We start from the raw sequence: 20,510 nt of genomic DNA, 5'->3' as shown, positions 1-20,510 counted from the left end.
GACTGGATATTTTCATAATATCGAATCTTTGACATCCAAGAATGAGGTATATCCACTCATTTATTCAAAATTTGTCTGAGAAACGTTCTATTGATTTCGTTAAGCACTTCCTACATATTATTGTTAAGTTTGATATGTATAATGATTGTAGGTGGTTCACAAGAACTCTGGTGAAAGCCAGTATGAATCCCATGTTTGCAACTGCCTCAGAGAATAATGGCCTCTCTTTCTCTTGAACCCTATAAATCTCATGTCAGTGCTTCTTACTGGCAAATTCTGACTAGGAGTGGTAGTCCGTGGCTTCTGCTCCTCAATAAAAGGGTAGAGAAGTGATGCCAAGTGAACCGTCCAATTTATGAAGATGAGCATTACTGTAAAGAGCATATAGGTTTTTTTAATGTGATGAATTATATTACTGGGTTTTCTAATATTAAGCCATGTTTGAAATAAAACCTACCTCATCATGGTATGTTTTTTAATATACTGTCAAATTTAATTTAAAACTCTATTTTATTCAGCTGGGGTATTGTGTTATATTTATGAGATAGTTCTGCAATTGTATTGTGGTATCTTTGTCCTATTTTGCTACCGAGATTATGTTTGCTTTCTAAAATGAATTGGGAAGGTTGTTATCTTTTTCTGTATTCTGAAAGAATTTAAATTTTAATATGGGAATTACCTATTGCTTGATAATTAGAAATAACTCACAAACACTTCTGGGTCCAATACCTTTTTTAATCCCCATTTCCCCCAATTTTATGAGTAAATATTGATCTGTGCTCTTCTCAATTTAACCAATAGAAAAAAATAAACTTTCTAAAGCTAAATAAACATACATTTGTAATGGGAATAGTTCAATAACTGAATTGGGATAAATTAATATAAAAGTACTAATACTTAGACATATTAGGGTGAAAATTTTTAATTTCAAAAGCAAAAAATATTCTACAACATGGCAGCCAATTAACACAGATTATCTTTAAAGCAGTAAAAATCAGATCGGCCTTGGGCTTGAATATAAATTTAAAAGAAAGAAAACAAAGTATCCTTCTGAGAGAAAGTTTTTTAACCAAAAGTTCTAAACTCAGCTAAATCGTTCTTTACATATGAAGTCAACAGAAAGACATTCTCATATATGCAGAGGCTCAGAAAGAATACCACCCAAATATTCTTAAAGAAAAAATTTTCAAAGATAAGCCTCTAGCCAATGGGAAATGCCTCAAAATAAACAACAAAAGAGATAAACAACAAAAGAGAGGAGAAATGATAATAAAAAAGAATCAAGAGGAGCATCAACGGCAGTTCTGCAATGAGTAAATTTAAACGTTTGGGGACTTCCCTGGCAGTCCAGTGGTTAAGACTCCGTGCTTCCAATGCAGGCGACGTGGGTTCAATCGGGAACTAAGATCACACATGCTGCACGGTGCTGCTAAAAAAAAAAAAAAAGACCAAATGTATAAAAAAAAAATAAATTTAAACATTTGTTGGAATTACTGATGCAAACCCAATGCAAATGTCAAAACATTCCTAAGAGAGGTCTAATATAAAATATTTTCTAAGATTAAGGGCTATCATTAATAGAATTTAAAACAGTATAGCAACACAAAGATTTTTAAAAGGTTTATAACAGTCATATGAGATTGGATGTGAGGCAATTTGTTTTTTCAGTCACTGTTGGTAAAAGTAAATCTAATCACTTAATAAGACAGTTTCATAACACATTCTAGAATTTTTCTAAATGCATACCTTATGACCCAGTATTTCCAAAATTAGAATTCTTTATGGAATAAACAGATAACATGCAAAGATTTATATACAAAAGTGGTCTTCTCTCTTGTTTATAACAGAAAAAAACATAGATATAACATCTTCTCTTCCACGCTTTGTCTTTTTATCCTTTTTCTCTAAATACTAATTTTATTTTCTGCAATGTTGCTTCTTTTCTCATGGAGACAGAAAAACTGTTGAATTGTAGATTTATTAAATTTTCTCTTTTCTAATTCAACCACTTTGAAGTTTTGTCCTTTTTTTTAAAGATTACCTCCCTTTGTCTCAATTTATAGACTTGCTCTCTGATCTTTCCTCTGTTATATTATAGAGATCAGGTTCTCTTCAGTTTTATTTAAAATACAGATGAAATGTCATTTTCTTCCATATGGCTCCACTTATACTATAACCAATAGAAATCCTTGGAATTTTATGACAGGTGAATCGTATTCCTTCATAGATACCAGCATTGATACTGTGATTAAACATTTTGCATATTAAAAGGAAGATTTTAATAGAGGAGTTAGATGTTGTACCCATATTTCCATGTAAGCAGAGAGTGGCCTTTGAATGGTGCTATATATATGAGTGATAGCAGTGGGATGACTCCAGCAGCAGTGTGAAAAACAGGTAAGAGAGATGCTCACATCTTAGACAGGGGAACTACTTAGGAGGATATAAAAATACTCTGAGGGAAAAAAAGATAATGAGGGTCCACACTATACCTATTTCAATGGAATTGAGAAGAGAGGGTCAATCTGAGAAATAGTTAATTGATACTAATAACAAACATGGTGGTTTATTCATGTGGGAGTTGAGAGAGAGAAAGGACAGAATAGAGAATTATTCAGAAATACTACCTTGGATGGCTGGGTTAAAGATTGCTAACTGAGACAGGAAATAAAGGAGGAAAATCAGACTTCTGGAGTTTAGACAATAATTTCAGTTTGGAACTTACTGAGTTGGGGATATTTAGGGGAAAAACAAGTGGAAATGCCAAGTAGACAATTTAAAATATGGAGCTGGATCTCAAGTTTTTGAAGGTGGAGATATGGATTTGAGCATTATTAATAGACTGTAATTTAAAACACGACTCTGAATTAGATTCCCCAAGAAGAAGGTATAGCAAGGAGAAAAGGTTGAAGATAGAAAACAGAAGGACATCAATATTTAAGGAATGGTTAGAAGAAAATCTAGTGAAGGGGGCTGAGAAGGAACACTTCAGTAATAAGATTAGAACCAGGGGAGTGTGGTGTCACAAAAGCCAAAGTAGGAGAAAAAAAAATTTTTTAAGCTATCCTAACTTAGAGAAAAATTTTAAAGTAAAGAACGGTTAAAGAGGGAATTCCCTGCAGGTCCAGTGGTCAGGACTCCGTGCTTTCACTGCCAAGGGCTTGGGTGTGATCCCTGGTTGGGGAACTAAGATCCTACAGGCCACGTGGCGTGACAATAAATAAATAAATAAATAAATAAATAAATAAATAAATAAAAGAGAAAAGGTTTTAGAAAGAATGGTCAAAGAATCAAGGGACTAGAGCCATTACAGATAAAGTTTGAAGAGGGCCCTGAGAGATGGTGATCCTGTCATTGGCAGTGTTGTAGAGTTAGATCTTGGAAATGTTGTGTGGAGACTATGAGATGTTGCAGCAGATTGAATAGTAACAAAAAGCTGAGGAAGCTTGTTTGAAAAAGGAAAGGAAGACATAGCTTTTAAATATGTATTCAACAGTTCCCTATCTTTTTTCCTGTTCAATTTTATGTAAATTTTACTAAGGTATAAATTCAGGACAGTGTACAAATCATAAGATTATAGCTCAGTGAATATTCACAAAGTGAACATATGCGTGTAACCAACATGCAGATCAAGAAACAAACTAGCAGAATCTCAAAGGCCTCTTTTGTGTTCCCTTCTTTTCTCTACCCATCCCCCATTTCCACCAATATTAACATCATCTTGACATCCAACACACCATAAATCAGATATGTTGTCTCTGTACTTCCCTATATTTTAAAATAAAATGTAACTAATCTAATGTAACATTTTTCAATAATTCAGGATAGTTATTATGAGTGTAAATTACAGGATAAGGCAGTAGTCTTATTGGTCTCCACATCCCCAGACCCTGGCAGGGGGCCTGAAGCATCGTAGGTGCTACTAAATTAATTGAATGAAAGAATAAGCCTCCACAATCAGTTGTCATGCTTCTAACCCTTCTACTCCCCAGACTTTATTTGACATTCTCAAGGCCATTGCAACTGTTTTGGCTTGAAATCATTCTCTTACTACAGTGTATGAAAAAAAAAAAGGAGGAGTATGGCCGGAAAAATTGCTTTTTCAAAGAATTAAAACTATTCATTTATTTCTAGCTGAGAGATATTTTAAGCTTGCCTCTTCCTTCAGTATTTGTATCACGTCCTGTTCATTATTTCTAGCTCTGCTCAGGACTGTGTCCTAACAACCTTCTCAAAAAGTCTCTCAATTCTACAACTCGTTAGCAAAATCCCGGACTCGTTTTTCTACTTCAGGCTCTTTTATAGCTTTACTAAATGTAGCTGTTGTTATTAACAGCAAGATCCTTAAGAACTAAGACTTATTTTATTCCTTAAATCATAAAGATATATCCTAAAATCATATAGCCTTATCTATAACTCCAAACATTTATATATTTGTATTGTAAAATACATTTGTTTGTAGTGAAAAACAGCTGAGGGGAAATCTGATTAAAAAGCAACTATCATTGATTTCATATGGCTCTGTTAATTGCCTGCCATTCCTTCCATATATTTTTTATTTAATTTGATCTGATACCATTAAAATATTAACCTCAAGGAAACTTACAGGGATTCAAACATTTAAGATTAAAACCATAAGTTAAAGCTGCTTCTTTGCCCATACTCTCCACGCTTGTTTCTAACAAAAGCAAAGATTAAATGGAATCCTTTCTTACGTTTGGATAGTGCATTTAACTCACTTTGCCTGAACTGTATGTCCATTACGACAAAGCACCAAGATTACTTTCTTGAATGAGTATAAAGATACATTCTTTTTTTTCAGTTCAGGAAAAAAATTCAAATCCTTTATTGTAATAGCTAGGTTGTGTTCCTATATCAAAAGCTCATTTGTGTACATAGGGGCTTCTGTTATCAAAAACAAAGCAGGACACTGTTGTTATAAAGTATTATTTTCGCTATAGTGAGCTATAAGGAGAAAAAAATTCAGATATGAAATACCCCATAGCTCTAGGACTTTTCAAATTGCAAATATTTTATATGAAAGAATACCAACTGATAGTTGTAGATATTCTAAAGTATTTATTATTTTAATCCTATCTACTTTAATTTGCACAGAAAACACAGATATAACTGATTATTGAAGCAAGTATAAAAGCACAAAAGCCAAGAAATATAGAAGGAGAAAGGGCAAGAAAAGGAATTTGGTTGTACCAGAAAGTCCGAACTCAGGATAACTACCGATTTAACAAAAAAATTAGCTTTAATCTTCTTGGTAATCAAGCCAAAAAAAAAAAAAAAAAAAAAAAAGAATATATGAGTTGCACAGGTTTCTTAATATAATAAAAAGAATTATATTAGTTAGAAAAACTTCTTCCCTGATTTAAACTCTAAAACAAGTTAGGTATATGGATACATCTTCATATTGAACATACAGAACAAAATCACAGTTATTTTTAAAAACAGAGATTTTATAAAAGTTTTGAAATATTGAGCACATTATGGGAGTTTATATTGCAATATGTAAAAGTAAGTTGTGGTACTTTCAAGGCAAATACAAACTTTATTAACTGGATTTTCATGTCGGTTTTAAACTATCAACATTTAATACCTTTAAACATTTTTACATTTGCAAAACTTTTCTTAAAAGGCAAAAATTCAAAGGTAAGGGTATTCAAGGAGGAAAGAAGCAAGGAATTGACATTAAAATTTGTTGACTACAGCATCCTTGTAATTTTTTGGTTACCTTTCCCTGTTTATGATGCATGAAGCTATGAATAATTTAGAAAATTATTCTAAATGATTTAGAATCTGTACAGCAAAAATAGGACCCATATTTCCTGTTCAGTCTCTTCATTTTTACACAGAACATCCCCTTAATCTCTTCAAATATGTGGTTTCATAGTCTACAATAATCTCAAATATTTTTATCAACACAATAAACATTTGATATTTACAACATGGGCTGAATACTAGATATTTCTTTCTGGAGAAATAGAGACCCATATCTAATTATTCATCTACCCTCTTTTGTTAAACTGCTTTAGATACATTAATTTTAAAACTATTTCTGTGAGGAAAATACTTTATCCAAGAAAGTAGATATAGGAGATAGCAATGTTTTCTTCCTTATATATAAATAATGTTTGTATTTCCTTGTGGTCCTGCTACTTATTTATATATTTTCTACACTTTTCACTTTCATCACAAGCTGCTACAACAGAATCTGAGAACACAAGATTCTTAAGCTCAAAACATTGCAAAAGAAAAAGAAATGGTACTTATAAACTACCTGGGGTGCTGCAAACTCCTGGCAATTAATTTCAATTAAGTTATTTACAAGGTGTGCCACTACTAACTTGTGCCCAGATGTTTCAGTTGGCAAAATGTGATGGCCACCAATGTAGTCAATTTCAGTATGGAATTTTCACACTGAATTCACAGCATCTTTGTAACATTAGTACATGATGTCATCACCCTTTGCCTCATCATAACCATAAAAATGCCAATACGAGTTGCAACAAATTACTGCAGGCAATTGCTGAGTTCTAGAGATGTTGTAGTGAACACCTGGACTGGCTCGGAATCTAGCAGCTTTCAAAGTTTCGTTACCAGATGTTTGTGGAACAACTTATGTATGTATGGAAAACATACAGTTTTTTTTCATTTGCATGAACGATTACCAGATCTTTGGAAGTAGTGGAAACACATGTTTCATGAAAAAAAAGTTAGCTAATAACAATTTTTTAGAGAAATATTTTTATTAAAGTCAGCACGGTTAGTCTTAAACACTCTGAATTGAATCTGCATAATCATGTTTATATGCAATTATTTGTTCACATAATAAAACACATCTTCACAAATTAGGTAAGTGGCTTAGTGGATTATATATACCTTTCTTTGGTGAAGAAAAAAGAATTTAGGAAAGTTTCATTAATATTAAAATAAAAATCATCTTTCTGTCTGATTTTGATATTTTTGTATTTTTAGAACACTATCCATTTAATAATTGTCTTCCTTTTCTTAAATATCCTACGTCTTCCTAGAAGAAGACAGAGACTGTTTAAAATTGTCTGTATTTGTTTATTTTTGCCACTAATTTAAGATAATATTAACTTTCAGTGCATTTTAGGAAAATTTCACTTTGTTATTCAAATAATAAGTAGTCTTAGAAAAACATTTTTCTGTATCATTTCAAAATATATTCTACACCCATAATGAGAATAAGAATAGGAAGAAAACCATCACTAATTTTTTGATGGCTCTATTTCTTAGAGGATTCTTATTTTTAATGCAAAGAAAGTGATGATATTTAATTTTTTAACTAACTGAAATACTAGCCCTATTAAAATCAACAGGTCTCCCCTTTATTAAAGTTAAATTATTGCTCCCATTGTAATTCACTATTTTATATAAGGACCTGAAATAGACCACATTTTCCTCCCTCTGGGCAACTGCAAGAAGTTGTTAAAACTATTAACAGCTGTCTGGTAACAGATTTTCAGTGATTTCATTTAGTTCAAAAGACCTCTAAATTTAACCAGGTGTTAAATATATTAAGTCCTGGATAATATCAAAGGATATTCTATTAGGGATGCATTTCATGATTTGATGAATACATTATGTCCATAAAGGCCCAAGTATAAGAAAATATATTTCTGCTACTCACTAAACAAGCAGGTAAGTAAATGTCTAAAACAAAAACAAAAACAAAAACACAAAAACCTCCTGCCCTTTTTAAGAAGCAACTATTTCAACACCTTTACTGAGAAATGAGAATTACACATGCCATTAAAACAGACCTGTTCACTATCGGGGTATAAACTGAATCAAGTGCCAGAAGCAAACACACATTAATAGGCTGAAGAGTAAATTTGAAATGAAAAACCCCTTTGCAGCTTTAACACTTAGGAGATGGATACACATCACTCTTTGCACTGCTGTGAAGTTCACGGTGGTCCTGGGGTGCTGCCCTGATGATTTAGTTTGCCTTTCCTTCTTGTATGTCCAGGAATCCCTCCTCATCTCCCGGGAGTCGTTCTGAGCTGGGGGTGGTGCTGCAAGCAGGCGCCTCCAGGGCATCCCTAAGGAGGCGCGGACCAGAGACACACTGAGAGTCACTGTGGAGCCCACATTTTCTCATTCCTTGTTTGTTGTAAGACCTGGGCCCAAGAGGGTGCGCAAGAATGCCACGTGAATATAGTCCCCTATGTTTTGTTAAGAAAATGTAAATGTTTCACTGTTGCATTTTTAACCTGAAATGATCCTGAAAGTTTAATCTTGACCCGTAGGCAAAATAACAGAGTACCTCTTAATGCCTATTTTTAAAAAAAGCTGCAATTTGTTTTTAGTCCTTGGGACATTTTTACACTCCCATTAAATAAAAGAAATAATCACAAAGGAAATTAAACCACAAAGAAACTATGTTAAAGCCATGTTTAGCATCTGACCTAAATATATAAAACAAAGGAAATACATGACTGTGGTTAAGACTTGGTCTTTAACCCGTCTATTGCATTTATAGCACGTGGTGACATGGTAACAATATGTCAAAATGATTCTTAAGCTGTATTTACTCAAAACAACATATTTGGAAGAAGAGTGAAAAATTCACTGAATTATTCCAATGTTTATGCACTTGAAGTAAAGTTTCCAGTTTTTTAGGGGTATCAGTAGTGTTAGAAAGGTCAGAATTGATGATTTGGGGATGTTTACTACTTATATCTCCTCCATATGCAAATATAATTTCCAGTAAAATAGCTGAACATCCATGGGTAGTACAAGTCACCCATGTCAGCACACCATGAAGTTCTAGTGTCCACAGGCAATCTGGGCAAAATGATTCCCAGTCCAACTTCCCCATCCTTATATTCCCCAAAGAATGAAGCAGTTAAAGAAGTTCAGCACTGGTACCCAAAATGCCTTTCAGTAGTCTGAATTCTCTTTATATGTTAGAGGTAATATACTACATTTTTCAACTGCTTCACTTGATATCCTTAAGCCCACATATTAATGAAGGCAAGCAAACAAGAGCAGCACTCAGAATCTTTGTTTTATCCCTAAGGGGTCATCCTGACATGCTCGGTCTGAGACCCAGGCTTTGCCCACTGCATGATTTTATCACCTCAAATTGAAACTTCAGGATTTTAGCCATTCCAAAAATTTAGTCCAGTTCAACTTGCAAGTAGTCATGTATATATTAGATCATATGATAAAGTAGAAATTATTCATTGGCAATTAAGTTTTTCACATAATGAAAAGATGAACACCATATTTTTATTATTACTAGATGCATTGCCCAGTAGGTATATTTACACAGTATATTGCCCTGCAGATGCATATTTAGGATTGCTAAATGTCCAGTATGTTCTACATAATCTAAGCGAATCAGGTGGTTAAGGATCCTCGTCATGCATTGAAGAGTGGTTGAAGAAATCCATTCTGGTGGGAAGATACAATCCTGTCTAAGATAGCACATTGGGCCTACTCCAAGGAGCTAATGTAAGAAGTGGAGTTCTGCTATCCTCTTGGCATGAATCTTACAGAAATTTATAAATGTGTCTTTGGAAAGTCTGTTTTTGTTGAAACAGCGTTTTGATAATATCCTAACCTTTCCCCGTTGTGAAGATCTTTCTTTACATGTATTTGCTTAATTGCATTTCAGCTTTCTCTACTAGGTTCAGATGAGCTGATTATTTGGGGAGTATTTAGTATCAAAAACAACTAGGAAATTTACAACTGGAATAGAAGAAAGAAAAATTGAGTTCTTTGTGTAAATACTTTTATCATGATTAAATTTGACCCTTATTTGAAGGTGCCCTTAAAAACTGCATCAACAAATTAGTATATACAGGATGGATAAACAACAAGGTCCTACTGTCTAGCACAGGGAACTATACTCAATAACCTGTGATAAACCATAATGGAAAAGAATATGAAACAGAATATATATATATCCATAACTAAGTCACTTTGCTGTACAGCAGAAATTAACAAAACATTGTAAATCAACTATACTTCTATAAAATTAAAAAAAAAATTTTTTTTTAAACTGCATCAAAGCAAGCAGGAGCCTCACAGCTGAACACAATGCATCCATGCAGATGGAGAGTTAGCCTGCCTAGAAAGAAGCCATTGTGTTATATCGTGATTGGGAAGTGCCTCACCGTGGCAGGTTTTATTTAGCATCTGCGCCAAAACCTTCACTCACCAGCTATTGAAGTTCTGAGAGACAACCCATAGAGCAGCTCAGGGACAAAATTAGATGGGAGTTTCCTACCCCTTAATTAAATTTCAACTGCTTTCTGCAGTGACAGGGCTCCAATTAGAGGACGAGTTCAGAGAAAGTCTAACATAGTTACCTGTGGCTGTATCATAAGTTTTAATGCAACCCAGGATGTGGAGAGTACAACCTTAAGTGAGCCTTCTGTATCTGTCTTAACAGTGACAAATTTAACTCAGATAAATCATAAAGCCCGGAGGGAAAGTTTCTTTTCTTTGTTGAGTTTTTCCTAAGTGGTCTAATCCGCATATATGAATCACACATAAATACAGTTCTTGGGGAGATGATTTCCCTTTGTTCCACATGAAGTATATTTCCCACAAAAGCCATCCGCAAAATCTGGTTCTAAGATTTTCACACACTCCGGCAAATACTAACACCAAATAACGCTGGCATGCTATCAGCATTTCCCATATATATATATATATATATATATATATAAATACCAACTTATATATGTAGGTATATATATTATTTTCAAATAATAGTAAAGATACTAGAAAAGAATAGTAGTGCACTTCGTGATGATCTTTGTGAGATTTCCAAATTCTCAAAGTCTCAAACCTTCTCAAAGCAGAAGACATAATGATTTCTTTAAAATGTCACTAAAAATCTGTTCCCCTGTCTCTCTATTTAAAATGAGTATGGTCCATCCATTTTAAGTCAGCATTTTCAAAAAGGATCAACTGAAACTTGAACGGGCAGAAGGAAAAATGTTTCCACTTCTACAAGACTTAAAAGAAGTTGGGCATCTTTTCATATTTTTCTTGTTAGCATTGTAATACAAAACATCTGTAATAATTTAGTAAATTAAATACATTAAAACAACAAATAAAAGCTGTAATGAATAAAATACAGAAGACCCCATGCAGCTGCCTGTTCTTTTCTTGACAAGCTGCATGGTTAAGTAGCTAGAGCCATGAGTAACTGTGCAGGCAGGAAATACACTGACGAGCAGGACGGAGAGCTGCCCTGTGTTGACGTGAAAACCAGCTTTGACTGATTTCATCACCTTTGTAACAGAATGCCATATTCTGCCATTTCTCTCCAATTCTTTTCCTGTCTATGGAAACAGTAATCTCATAACTTCTTTTTCCTTTATCATTCTTGTCTAATCCCATTTTCTCTTACCTGCCAGTTCTCTTTTCTATATCTTTCCATCATCAGAACTACCACCTTTATCCAAACTGTTATCTCCTACCTAGATTACTGAGAAGGTTTTGAACTCATATCTTTCTCTTCATTCAAGTTTAGCCATTATATAGAAGTCAAGTGCCTTGTCTCAAGCAATTCAAATAACTCTCAAAAAAGAACTTAGAGTGACAGACAACTGCTTAATGGAGAAAATCTAAATTCTTTGACCTCGTTACTTATGGGCCTCTATCACCAAGTCCTTCTGAAATTATCCCTTTTCAGCTATTAGAATTCTACCATTAGAGTATCTTAATTCCATACAGACCACCTTCTATTACATACCTATTTCATTCACACACAATCATGGCTCACATCTCTTGGCCATTGTATGAGCTACTCTCCCAAGAATGAATGAATGCCCACTTCTTTCATCATGACAGTCGACATCCGGGGGCTGCAAACTCAGATGTCTTCAGGAGCAGGGCAGGCAGCATACTCATGATAGAGCAAATGAGGGGACAAAACACGAAGGAGGGAGGACCTTCAAGATGGTGGAGGAGTAAGACGTGGAGATCACCTTCCTCCCCACAAATAAATCAAAAATACATCTACATGTGGAACAGCTCCTACAGAACACCTACTGAATGCTGGCAGAAGATAGCAGGCCTCCCAAAAGGCAAGAAAATCCCCAAGTACGTGGTCATGTGGCTGACAGGGTCTTGGTGCTCTGGCCGGGTGTCAGGGCTGAGTCTCTGAGATGGGAGAGCCGAGTTCAGGACATTGGACACCAGAGAACTCCCGACCCCATGTAAAATCAATTGGCGAGAGCTCTCCCAGAGATCACCGTCTCAATGCTAAGTGCCAGTTCCACTCAACAACCAGAAGACTCCAGTGCGGTACACCCCATGCCACACAACTAGCAAGACAGGAACACAACCCCACCCATTAGCAGAGAGGCTGGCTAAAATCATAATAAGTTCACAGACACTCCAAAACACAGCACCAGACGTGGTCCTGCCCACCAGAAAGACAAGATCCAGCCTCATCCACCAGAACACAGGCACCAGTCCCCTCCACCATGAAGCCTATACCACCCACTGAACCAACCTTACCCACTGGGGGCAGACACCAAAAACAATGGGAACTACAAACCTGCAGCCTGCAAAAAGGAGCCTCAAACACAGTAAGTTAAGCAAAATGAGAAGACAGAGAAACACACAGCAGATGAAGGAGCAAGGCAAAAACCCACCAGACCAAACAAATGAAGAGGAAATAGGCAGTCTACCTGAAAAAGAATTCAGAGTAATGATAGTAAAGATGATCCTAATCCTGGAAATAGAATGGAGAAAATACAAGGAACGTTTAACAAGGATCTAGAAGAACTAAAGAGCAAACAAACAATGATGAACAACACAATAAATGAAATTAAAAATTCTCTAGAATCAATAGCAAAATAACTGAGGCAGAAGAACAGGTAAGTGATCTGGAAGATAAAATAGTGTAAATAACTGCTGAGGAGCAGAATAAAGAAAAAAGAATGAAAAGAATTGAGGACAGTCTCAGAGACATCTGGGACAACATTAAACATATCAACATTCGAATTATAGGCATCCCAGAAGAAGAAGAGAATAAGAAAGGGACTGAGAAAATATTGGAAGAGATTAAAGTTGAAAACTTCCCTGATATGGGAAAGGAAATAATGAAGTCCACTAAGTGCAGAGAGTCCATACAGGATAACCCCAAGGAGAAACACACTGAGACAGATATTAATCACACAAACAAAAATTAAATACAGTGAAAATATATTAACAGCGGCAAGGGAAGAGCAACTAATAACATACAAGGGAATACCCATAAGGTTAACAGCTGATCCTTCAGCAGAAACTCTGCAAGCCAGGAGGGAGTGGCAAGGAATTTTTAAAGTGATGAAAGGGAAAAACCTACAACCAAGATTACTCTACCCAGCAAGGATCTCATTCAGATTTGGCAGAGAAATTAAAACGTTTACAGACAAGCAAAAGCTAAGAGAATTCAGCACCACCAAACCAGCTTTACAAGAAAGGCTGAAGGAACTCCTCTAGGCAGGAAACACAAGAGAAGGAAAAGAAGACCTACAATAACAAACACAAAACTATTAAGAAAATGGTAATAAGAACATACATATCAATAATTACCTTAAACGTAAATGGATTAAATGCTCCAACCAAAAGACATAGACTGGCTGAATGGATACAAAAACAGGACGTGTACATATGCTGTCTACAAGAGACTCACTTCAGACCTAGGGACACATACAGACTGAAAGTGAGGGGTTGGAAAAAGATACTCCATCCAAATGGAAATCAAAAGCTCATAGCAATTCTCATATCAGACAAAATGACTTTAAAATAAAGATTGTTACAAGAGACAAATAAGAACACTACATAATGATCAAGGGATCAATCCAAGAAGAAGAAATAACAATTATAAATATTCATACACCCAACATAGGAGCACCTCAATACATAAGGCAAATATTAACAGCCATAAAAGGGGAAATCGACAGTAACACAATCATAGTAGGGGACCTTAACACCCCACTGTCACCAATGGACAGACCATGCAAAATGAAAATAAATAAGGAAACACAAGCTCTAAATGACACATTAAAAAAGATGGACTTAATTGATATTTATAGGACATTTCATCCAAAAACAACAGAATACACTTTCTTCTCAAGTGCTCATGGAACATTCTCCAGGATAGATCATATTTTGAGTCACAAATCAAGGCTTGGTAAATTTAAGAAAATTGAAATCATATAAAATATCTTTTCCGACCGCAACGCTATGAAACTAGATATCAATTACAGGAAAAAAACTGTAGAAAATACAAACACACGGAGGCTAAATGATACACTACTAAATAACCAAGAGATCACTGAAGAAATCAAAAAATACCTAGAAACAAAAGACAATGAAAACACAATGACCAAAAACCTATGGGATGCAGCCAAAGCAGTTCTAAGAGGGAAATTTATAGCAATACAATCCTACCTCAAGAAACAAGGAACATCTCAAATAAACAACCTAACCTTACACCTAAAGCAATTAGAGAAAGAAGAAGAAAAAAAAACGCCAAAGTTATCAGAAGGAAGAAAATCATAATGATCAGATCAGAAAAAAATGAAAAAGAAATGAAGGACACCATAGCAAAGGTCAATAAAACTAAAAGCTGGTTCTTTGACAAGATAAACAAAATTGATAAACCATTAGCCAGACTCATCAAGAAAAAAAGGGAAAAGACTCAAAACAACAGAATTAGAAGTGAAAAAGGAGAAGTAACAACTGACTGTAGAAATACAAAGGATCATGAGAGGTTACCACAAGCAACTATATGCCAATAAAATGGACAACCTGGAAGAAATGGACAAATTCCTAGAAAAGCACAACCTTCCAAGACTGAACCAGGAAGAAATAGAAAATATAAACAGACCAATCACAAGCACTGAAATTGTGATTGTGATTAAAAATCTTCCAACAAACAGAAGCCCAGGACCAGGCGAATTCTATCCAACATTTAGAGAAAAGCTAACACCCATCCTTCTCAAACTCTTCCAAAATATATCAGAGGGAGGGACTCTCCCAAACTCATTCTATGAGGCCACCACCACCCTGATACCAAAACCAGACAAAGATGTCACAAAGAAAGAAAACTACAGGCCAATATCACTGATGAATATAGATGCCAAAATCCTCAGCAAAATACTAGCAAACAGAATCCAACAGCACATTAAAAGGATCATACACCGTGATCAAGTGGCGTTTATCCCAGGAATGCAAGGATTCTTCAGTATGTGCAAATCAATCAATGTGATAAACCATATTAACAAATTGAAGGAGAAAAACTATATGATTATCTCAATAGATGCAGAAAAAGCTTTCAACAACACTCAACACCCATTTATGATAAAAACTCTCCAGAAAGTGGGCATAGAGGGAACTTACCTCAACATAATAAAGGCCATATATGACAAACCCACAGCCAACATCATTCTCAATGGAAAAAACTGAAAACATTTCCACTAAGATCAAGAACAAGACAAGGTTGCCCACTCTCACCACTATTATTCAACATACTTTTGGAAGTTTTAGCCACAGAAATCAGAGAAGAAAAAGAAATTAAAGGAATACAAATCAGAAAAGAAGAAGTAAAACTGTCACTGTTGCGGATGACATGATACTATACATAGAGAATCCTGAAGATGCCACCAGAAAACTACTAGAGCTAATCAATGAATTTGGTAAAGTTGCAGGATACAAAATTAATGCACAGAAATCTCTTGCATTCCTAAACACTAATGATAAATATTCTGAACGAGAAATGAAGGAAACACTCCCATTTACCACTGCAACAAAAAGTATAAAATACCTAGGAATAAACCTACCTAAGGAGACAAAAGACCTGTATGCAGAAAACTATAAGACACTGATGAAAGAAATTAAAGGTGATACAAACAGATGGAGAGATATGCCATGTTCTTGGATTGGAAGACTCAACATTGTGAAAATGACTATACTACCCAAAGCAATCTACAGATTCCATGCAATCCCTATCAAACTACCAATGGCATTTTTCACAGAACTAGAACAAAATTTGTATGGAAACACAAAAGACCCTGAATAGGCAAAGCAATCTTGAGAAAGAAAAATGGAGCTGGAGGAATCAGGCTCCCTGACTTCAGACTATACTACAAAGCTACAGTAATCAAGACAGTATGGTACTGGCACGAAAACAGAAATATACATCAATGGAACAGGATAGAAAGCCCAGAGAAACCCACACACATATGGTCACCTTATTTTTGATAAAGGAAGCAAGAATATACAATGGAGAAAAGACAGCCTCTTCAATAAGTGGTGCTGGGAAAACTGGACAGGTACATGTAAAAGAATGAAATTAGAACACTCCCTAACACCATACACAAAAATAAACTCAAAATGGATTACAGACCTAAATGTAAGGCCAGACACTATCAAACTCTTAGAGGACAACATAGGCAGAACACTCTATGACATAAATCACAGCAAGACCCTTTTTGACCCACCTCCTAGAGAAATGGAAATAAACACAAAAATAAACAAATGGAACCTAATGAAACTTAAAAGCTTTTGCACAACAAAGGAAACCATAAACAAGACACAAAAAGACAACCCTCAGAATAGGAGAAAATATTTGCAAACAAAGCAACTGACAAAGGATTAATCTCCAAAATTTACAAGCAGCTCATGAAGCTCAATGTCAAAAAAACAAACAACCCAATCCAAAAATGGGCAGAAGACTTAAATAGACATTTCTCCAAAGAAGATATACAGATTGCCATCAAACACATGAAAGGATGCTCAGCATCATTAATCATTAGAGAAATGCAAATCAAAACTACAATAGGGTATCACCTCACACTGGTCAGAATGGGCATCATCAAAAAATCTACAATCAATAAATGCTGGAGAGGGTGTGGAGGAAAGGGAACCCTCTTGCGCTGTTGGTGGGAATGTAAACTGATACAGCCACTATGGAGAACCTCCACTATGGAGGTTCCTTAAAAAACTAAAAATAGAACTACCATATGACCCAGCAATCCCACTACTGGGCATATACTCTGAGAAAACCATAATTCAAAAAAAGTCATGTAACACAATGTTCATCACAGCACTATTTACAGTAGCCAGGACATGGGAGCAACCTAAGTGTCCATCGACAGATGAATGGTAAAAGAAGATGTGACACATATATACAGTGGAATATTACTCAGCCATAAAAAGAAACAAAATTGAGTTATTTATAGTGAGGTGGATGGACCTGGAGTCTGTCATACAGAGTGAAGTAAGTCAGAAAGAGAAAAACAAATACCGTATGTTAACACATATATATGGGCTCTAAAAAAAAAAAAAGTTTCTGAAGAACCTAGGGGCAGGACAAGAATAAAGACGCAGATGTAGAGAATGGACTTGAGGACACAGGGAGGGGGAAGGGTAAGCTTGGACAAAGTGAGAGAGTGGCATGGACATATAAACACTATCAAGTGTAAAATAGATGGCTAGTAGGAAGCAGCTGCATAGCAGAGGGAGATCAGCTCGGTGCTTTGTGACCACCTAGAAGGGTGGGATAGGGAAAGTGGGAGCGAGACGCAAGAGGCTGGGGATATGGGGATATACGTTTACATATAGCTGAGTCACTTTGTTATATAGCAGAAACTAACACACCATTGTAAAGCAATTATACTCCAATAAAGATGTTAAAAAAAAAGTAGTGCAGTTACATTATAATTATAAAATATTCATAATTCCTCACTCACATCCATGGTGAGTTTCATTTATTACTTTGAGCATTAAATTCTATTTAATTTGAAAAATTTTCCAAATTCTGTAAATAAAATACTGTATCTGAAAAAAAAAAAAAAAACACGAAGGAGTGGTACAGAGTATGGCTAAATTGGAAAGAGCTGGTCTCATGTAAAAACATTCAAATTTAAGTTGTTTTTCAAAATACCATCCTGGCCCAACAAAACATAGTAGAGCTAATTTATCAAGGGCCAGAAATTTGCAACCTCTGAGTTATAATTACCATTATCTTCATTAAGATCTGTTAAAAATTTGCCTTCAGAACATCTTTCTGAAGATTTCCATCTGTAGTCTTTATTTTCTATTCCTTCAGTGATTTCTAGGCAGTTTGGCTTACATTACAATACAATTACTTTTGCTCTCTACTTTGTTCATTTATGGCTATATTATTTTCTCAGTTATCTAGGAAGTTTATTTTGGTCAAAAAGAGGTCTTGGGTTTTGATTCTTTTGTCTTCATGTCCTAGAGATAACTTTCCTCCACTTTTATACATAAAAACATGCTAGTTGAGCATAAAAAAGAATCAACAAATCAATACACTACCAGGGCAAGATCTTCTGAAAAATTGTCTCTCTAGCTTACTTAGCATTTTCTCTAATTTCCTAGAAAGAAACAAATAGAAAAGTAAGGGAAAGGAAACTGTGGGATTCTGAGTGAAATAAAGAGAAGCAAACCGGTGTTTTGATACAGTTTATTTAATGTTAATCAGTCTCCAGTCAAGAAAGCTAAATCACATGTGAAAATAGCACTAGATGGGGAATTCTCACTTTATAACTGTGACCAAATAGTTTACTATTTGGGGGGATGTTTCCTTACATATAAAATGGTATTTTTTGGGTGGGGTGGTAGGGGCAAGGTGGGGGTAGCCTTTCTGGGGGACACATTTTGGAATATCTGCTTAGCCTACAATCCCCTTAACCACCTCCCCTCCCCATCCCAAACTACAGGGATATATTCCTTTAAGTCACGTTATCCTCATTTCTGGACCACAGCTAATTGGACCATGAGTGGCGTCCATCAATGTCTCTCCCTCAGGGAATGGAACTGTGGTGGAGAGAAAGAGATTCAGTATGTAATGTTTCATGTTGTAGTATATAAACTTGGGCCATATCCTGCCTAACTGATTAGGAGACAGAGAAATACAGAAGATAAAAGCAGGGACGAGAGATAAGTGATAGAATCGGCCTGGGTTCAAGACCTCCTTCCTATTACCAGTTCCAGTCATTCTGTTTGTAGTTATCAGCAACCAACCGTCTAATCTTCAAGATTCCTCTCTACCCTTTAATTCTGTGATGCTATACATTTAAGTTTTCTCGTCTGTAAAGTAGAGGCTGTGAGTGGAAAAACAGTTAACAGGATAGTTCATTTTAGTGGGACTCGAAAACCATGTAGTCAGCCAAAACTGTCCGCACAAGCTGTATTTCCTGGGATAGAAGGCAGAGTTTGTCATAATGACACATATCTTACTTTCCACCCAAGGTGATGATACGGAGTTTGGGAAAAAAAAATAACCTAAAAAGCTGTGAGGATTACTAAGGTAATATCTGAAAGAGGTTTTAAGTTTCCCAAATATAAGAACCATATTGAGCTTAAGAACTTTATGCATTTCTTTTTACATGTATAAGGAACCCGAGGAGAGAGGCTCAAGTATATTCGTACATAATTGTCATAAAATTATCCATAATACTTTCAACATTGTGCAAAATAAATGCTTGTTGAGTAGTTTTTTAAATTGTTTGAGCTATTAAATGGACTTAATAAGAGACAATAATTCAAAGGGCTGTGAACGGTATTACACCCTTACACACTGGGCTGAAAGGACTTAATTTCACTGAGTGATTTTCGGTTTCAGTATTCTTGGAACTTCTGGCTGGCAGTTTCACTCCATGTACTCTTCTGTGTGAGTGCAATAGAATCTTGTTGCAGGACGAAGGGCTATGAGAGTAGAAGTTGGTCTGTCACATATCAGATTGTGCTCCTAAAAACATAACTACAGATGAAGGAAAAAAAGTATATGAAAGGCTCGTCCCCCAAAGCAGATGTTTGTAGTAGCCTCCAAAATCAGGGCATCTCTTTGGAATAGCACCTCTTTCCTTTATTTTAGCCTAAAAATCTTTCCTTTCTTAGAAAGAGAAGAAGACAAAAGAGGAGAAAGAGGAGGAGGAGAGAGCAAAGAAGACTAAAAGAAGAGACCAGAAGAGAAAGAGAGAAAGAAAAAGAGAAGAAGAGAAAGAGAGCAGGGGAGAGAGAAAGCTGGTTTTCTTCCACCTGTGTTCACACTCAGACTTCTGGAGTCATCCCCCACATGATTTTGCCCCCTCCCCTCCTTGAATATCTTGCGATCTGTCTTTTCCCCCCTTCACACTGAGAAAATTATTTTTGAGGCTGTCTCCAAAAGCCCTATAGCAGCACAATTTGATGGGCACTTAATTATTATTGCAACGGATTTTTAATAGAATTCAAAATATTTATCAAACTTCATTTGAAATGCTTGCCATTCTTACTTTATGTGGCAATGACTTGATCTTCCTCTACCTCTATTTGTTCTATCTCCTTCTTCTTCAGCTTCTTTTTCTACAGTCCATCCTTCTACACTCTGGTTTGCCTCCAAGATTTTGTCCTTGCACTTGTCTGTTCTCCTCTACACGTTCTTCATGGCAGTCTCGGCCACTCCTGTGCTCTCAGGTGCCAGGTATTTATGACTCTTGACTTTT

The sequence above is a fragment of the Balaenoptera borealis genome, assembly GCF_965194805.1.
Source record: "Balaenoptera borealis genome assembly, chromosome: 13".
Taxonomy (NCBI): Eukaryota; Metazoa; Chordata; class Mammalia; order Artiodactyla; family Balaenopteridae; genus Balaenoptera; species Balaenoptera borealis.
This window is presented reverse-complemented; position numbering follows the sequence as displayed.